At 47.9% G+C, this 4,124-nt stretch overlaps 1 protein-coding gene across 1 annotated transcript in view; it reads left to right on the plus strand.

The window, feature by feature from the left end:
* The window catches only part of TMED3 (transmembrane p24 trafficking protein 3), a 13,360-nt gene extending 13,087 nt beyond the window's left edge, over nt 1-273 (plus strand). The window contains exon 5 of the transcript XR_003548173.1: nt 4-273. The gene's annotated coding sequence lies outside the window, so the exon portion shown is untranslated. The remainder of the gene's footprint in view (nt 1-3) is intronic.
* The last annotated feature ends 3,851 nt before the right edge of the window (nt 274-4,124 follow it).

The raw sequence follows: 4,124 nt of genomic DNA on the forward strand, positions 1-4,124 counted from the left end.
CAGGTGTAAAGCCATTGGTAGGACCCCGAGGCCCAGGCCTCCGGGCAGCTCTGGGCCCTGGTTTGCTCCCTGGTGCCCGGATCACTTGATTCTGGCCTTTCCCCTGGGGCGCCGTCTGCCTGAGGAGCACTGCGTGGCTTTGCAGATCCACTCGTCCTCCACACTGACAGCATCGGCCATGCAGGACCAGCATGGTGACGGCGTGCCCTTGGGCAGCTGCGTGCCTCCAGCGAGGGGGGCTCTGGCTAATAAAATCCGTGTGAGCACCCTGGAGACTTGCGTTTTCATTTCCTTGCTCTAGAGGAGCCCACTGCTCGGCGGGGAGCACGGGCATGTGGATGTTTAAAGGGCAACGGGCGCATGGTGGCCTAGAGACGTCGGGAAGGGGGTTGCCAAGGGCAGAGACGCGCAGAGGGTGCGGCGAGAGCGAGCCGAGGAGTAGGAAGTCTGCTTGCTGCTGCTGTCAACGCCGGCCGGGCCTTAGCGCCCTCTCCCTGGTGTGACCTGCTCCGTCTTCTCTCTCCCCAGATGTTGCGTCATCAAGTGACGTCTCCCCAGCCACTCTGTTCAAGATGGCAGTGTCTCACCTGCCCTCTGCCCACTGATAAATGGCTGCACGGTCCGGTGTCCGTGCAGTCGGCCTTGGGGGAAGCAAACCGGTAAAGAAATGTGCAATCCTGGCAGTCTAGCAGGCGCTCGTGTGTGGGGAGGGGGCGGCCCCTAGCCTAGCTTACGGAGGTGAAGGATCAGGAGCTGCAGACCTTTTGTATGCTTTTGATGTTCTCTCTTCCCTCTTTTTTTTTTTTCCTTCTGAAATAAGTGCTAGTATGTCTAAAAGATTATTTATGAAACACATCTAGGATAGAGGAAAAATGATACAAGTCCATGTGTCCCCACCACCTGCTGAGACAGACGGACAGGACCCGTACTCCCTGGAAGCTCCCCCGGCCCCTTTTCTTCCTTACCCTCTGCAGGAACCACCAGTCCAAATTTAGTGTTTATCCAGCACCAAGACAGAGTTGAAAGAATTGAGGCTTTATTCTACTAAAATGTTTCACGGCACCCTTAATTTAATTTAATTTTTTAAATGGAAACAAGGTTCTTCCAACCTTTAAAAAAATAATAATAAGCATTGTTAGTGACTCCTGTTTTGTTCCGATAACCTCATAATTATTTATCCATACATGTGTGTACTGGGGTGAACACCTTGCCCTGTTCATGGGATTAGGAAATAAGGTTTGCCATAAAATTTACTTTTTATGTTTACAGTTTATTCGATGTTGATTTTTATCACTTACGTACTAAAAACACTTGTCATAACCACACAGTCCAGAAGAAGTGTCTTTGACACTTAGAGCTTTATGGTCACATAGCACGTGAGGCAAGATTTAAAATGAAATATTTTTGACAGAGAAATACATTAGGGTACTGAATGGGAGAATTTCAAATGTAACACGATACAGTTCTATAGGAAAGGTGAACGGAAGAAGGAATTTAAGTCAAGTGGGAGTCATCCATTACGATCCTCTGTCCTAGGACTCCCTTTCTTCCCTTTTTAAAATTTTTAATTATTTTTTTCTTTTAAAGAGAGATTTTTGCTATAGGGTGCGTGTGCTTGTCAGAGGCAGAGAGACAGAAAGTGAGAAATCACCCCCTAGGGGCAACGGCCACATTGCAGTCCCTTCTCCTCCATTCTCCTCTTGGGACTTTGGACACACATGCACATGCACCTGGGGTGAGTTTTAAGCCGCCAAGTCCAGGACTCAAACCACAGTCGACGGCATGGGAGTCCAGTGACGTAACCCTTATGCCATCTGCTGGTCTCCCTTCCCTTTGTTTAAGTCTCTCCGGAGAGACGTCAACGAGGGCCTGTCCTTCAGCCTTTCTCAGAATGTATTACCCTACCCCAGGGGAGCGTAAACTCACAGGGCAAAACAAGCAGGCCCCAGAGAAACCCCCAAAAGAATGATGTAGTCCCCTCTTTTCTTAGGGGTTTGGGTACTCCCCCAACCCCTTATGAATGCCTGAAACGGCAACCAGTGCCAGACCCTTTACGTGCTGTGTTTGTCCTGTGTACACATGCCATGGTCACGTTTAACTACGAGGGGGGCACATTAAGATGAACAGCAATAACTAATATTAAAATAGGCTGTTGGAAACTGGTTTTCAAGCTGCCGGGTCCGGGGCTGGAACCATGGAATTGGCCATGTGGGATCCAGCCTCCTGAACCTCCACACCACCTGCTGGCCCCTGAGCAAAGTAAGTACACCACCTGCTGGCCCCTGAGTAACGTAAGTTTTCAATTGCGTGCCGTCCTGCTGGCAGCGCTGCCGTGCTTGGGTTTGACTAGCCCTTATCTAAGAAAGGCTCCAAAGGAGAAGAGGAGTGATGTTAAATAAGGGTTATCAAACCCAAGTACTGCAACACTACCACAGGAGGGCACACGACTGGACACTTAGGCCACTCCGGGGGTCAGCAGGTGGCGTGGAGGTTCAGGAGGCTCTATTCATTGCGGCTGGTTCTGCGGGTTCAGGCCCAGAGCTCGCAACTTGAAAATCTCGCTAAGCATGTGTGTGTGCATGCCCAAAATCCCGAGAGGCGGTGAGAAGAAGGTATTGCAATATGGCCATCTCCCCTGGGGAGTGGCTTCTTTTCTCACTCTCTTTGTCACTGTCTCTCTGGTGAGCACCTGTGCCCTATAGCAAAAACTTCAAGTAGGCTACTCCGAACGGCATACATTTTAAAAACTTATGAACTGTTTATTTCTAGATTTTTAAATTTAATATTTTTAGATCACAGTGGACCCTGGGTCACTGAAACTGGAAAGTAGAATCGTGGGAAAGATAAATGATGATCAACGTCAAAGTCACAGCAACAGAATGAAGGCAACAGAACAAGTAAGCTACCAGGGGAAGAAATGATGCCATTCCAAACTCCGCTATGGTATTTACTGGAAAAAGACAGTGGAACAGTGTCTATAAGGAACTCTGAGGAGAGCGTATAGACCCCCTCCAGATCCAAGAAAATGATAAACTGCTACCTCATTCAAGTACAAGGGTGGACATTCTAAAACTGGAAGGGATTCAAGCAGTGGAGCACCCGTGAACCCTTCTTTTAATTTATTCTTAGGGAGAGAAGAAGTGGGAAAAGACAGAGAATTTTTAAAAAGAATTTTAAATTTTATTCGTCATCATTAATTTTTAAAATTTGACCAGAGAGACAGAGAGGAAAGTAAGAAAGCAAGCTGCCAGGTCCAGGACTTGAGCCATGGTCGGCCATGTGGGAGCCCAGGGCCTTCACCGCCTATGCCACCTGCCAGCCCTAAGAGATAGGGTTTTTGATAGGGTCTCACTGTGTCTTGATACTTCTGATCCAGCCTCCAAATTAGCTAGGATTACCAGTGCATACAAACCACCCAGAGTGTTGGGGTTGGCCTGGGTTCCAGACCTGTGCCTCCCATATGGCTTCCAGCCTCCCAGCACCTGCAAACTGGGCTTCATGAACCATTCTTGACAAAAATTTCCCATGGAAAATTAGGGAGTCAGGAGAAGAAAGAAGTCACTGTGGAAGGGGCAGATGGGGAGTAAGCATTTATTTCACCCTTTAAAATAGACAACGGCGAGTAGATGACTATGGAAAGCCTAGTGAGAATAAATTTTACAGATCCCAGTAGTTTAAAAACTGCAATACAGAAAAATGAAATGGAGAATTAGGGGGTAAGAGAAGACAGGAGAATGTGCAAATGTAACTTTATTTTTGGTGATTAGAATTTAAGAAATCAGGGACCAGCAGTTGGCATAATGGCTATGTCGCTGGACTCCATGTAGTTGACCGTGGTTCGAGTCCTGGACCTGGTGGCTTAAACTCGTGTCGGGTGTGTGTGCGTGTGTGCCCAAGATCCCAAAAGGAGAATGAAGGAGAAGGGATTGTGGTTTGACCATCCCCCTGGGGTGGGGTGATTTCTCACTTTGTCTCTCTCTCTCTCTCTCTTTCTGGCGGGCACAGGCACCCTTTAGCAAAAACCTCTAAAAAAAGAATTTCAGAAATCATACGAATTATAATAACTATGAAAGAAACGATGCGGAGTTCTCGCTATGTGCCAGGTGGGGTTCTAGGTGCTTTAT

Source organism: Tupaia chinensis, unplaced genomic scaffold, assembly GCF_000334495.1.
Source record: "Tupaia chinensis unplaced genomic scaffold, TupChi_1.0 Scaffold000078_1, whole genome shotgun sequence".
NCBI lineage: Eukaryota > Metazoa > Chordata > Mammalia > Scandentia > Tupaiidae > Tupaia > Tupaia belangeri.